At 38.2% G+C, this 1,362-nt stretch overlaps 1 pseudogene; it reads left to right on the top strand.

Annotated features, from left to right (window-relative positions):
• The first annotated feature begins 770 nt into the window (after positions 1–770).
• LOC128070642 (uncharacterized) lies at positions 771–889 on the top strand (annotated as a pseudogene).
• The last annotated feature ends 473 nt before the right edge of the window (positions 890–1,362 follow it).

The following is a 1,362-nucleotide window of genomic DNA, read 5'->3' as shown; positions in this document are numbered from 1 at the left end:
TAAATGGAATTACAAAATATGTGTCTGGCAAATGGCTTCTCTCAGTATAGTGTTTCCAAGTTCATAAGTGAGGAACATGTATCAGGAATTCATCCCTTTTTTTGACCAAATAATACTCTATTGTATGGATATTCCATACTTTGTAATTCTTTCCTCAATGGACAGTTAGATTAGTCCCTCCTTTGGGTTATTGCTAATAATGCTGCTATGACATTTCTATACAATGTCTGTATGGATCTGTGGATCTGTGTATTCAGTTCTTCTGGATATATACCTAGGGTTGGAATTGTTATGCCATAACAGTAACTTTATGTGTAATCTTTTGAGGAATTTCTGTATTTACGAATTGATGGCACCATTTTCCCATTGCACTAGCAATATATAAGAGTTCTGACTTATTCACAGTTCTCACCAGCACTTGCATTTGTCTTTTTGATCATTACCATCCTAGTGAGGGGCTTCCCTGGTAGCTCAGTTGGTAAAGAATCTACCTGCAATGCGGGAGGCCTGGGTTTGATCCTTGGGTTGGGAAGATTCCCTGGAGGAGGGCATGGCAACCTACCCCAGTATTCTTGCCTGGAGAATCCCCATGGACAGAGGAGCCTGGAGGGCTGCAGTTCATGGGGTCACAAAGAGTTGGACATGACTGAGCGAGTGAGTGTGAAGTATGATCTCACTGTGGTTTTAATGTGTATTTTCCTAATGACTCTTGATGTCAAGCATCTTTTCAAGTTTTTTTTTGCATCAACACTCTATCAAAAGAATGTAAAAACTACAGCCATACCACCCTGAAGTCACTAAATTTCATCTGATCTACAAAGCTAAGCAGGGTTGGGCCTGGTTGGTACTTCAGTGGGAGACCACCAGAGAATTCTGGATGCTATAGGCTTAAAAAACAAAACTAGACTTGGGATCTATCCCCAAGCTAATTTTAAAGAATTCTGGAAATTCCCTAGTGACCTAGTGGTTAGGATTCTAGATTTTTTACTGCCATGGCCCAGGTTCAAGCACTGGTCATGGAACTGAGATCCAGCAAGCCATGTGGCATGGCAAAAAAAAAAAGGTGCTCCAATAAGAAATCTGGAACTCTTGACATAAATGGAAAAATAGAAAGTTTCAGGGAAGAAAAAGAAGATATAAAGAACAAAATAGACATTTAGGGGAAAAAAAAGTGTGGAAAAAAATAACTCACATATGGGAGAAAACATTTGCAAATCACATATTTGATGAGGGTTTGATATCTTGAAAGATATTTTTTAAAGTCCTAATATTCAACAACAAAAAGACAAACATCCTAATTGAAATGAGCAAAGGACTAGAATAGACATTTCTCCAAGGAAGATATATAAATGAGTTATAAGT

The sequence above is a fragment of the Budorcas taxicolor genome, chromosome X, assembly GCF_023091745.1.
Source record: "Budorcas taxicolor isolate Tak-1 chromosome X, Takin1.1, whole genome shotgun sequence".
In the NCBI taxonomy this organism is placed as follows: domain Eukaryota; kingdom Metazoa; phylum Chordata; class Mammalia; order Artiodactyla; family Bovidae; genus Budorcas; species Budorcas taxicolor.
This window is presented reverse-complemented; position numbering and strand designations above follow the sequence as displayed.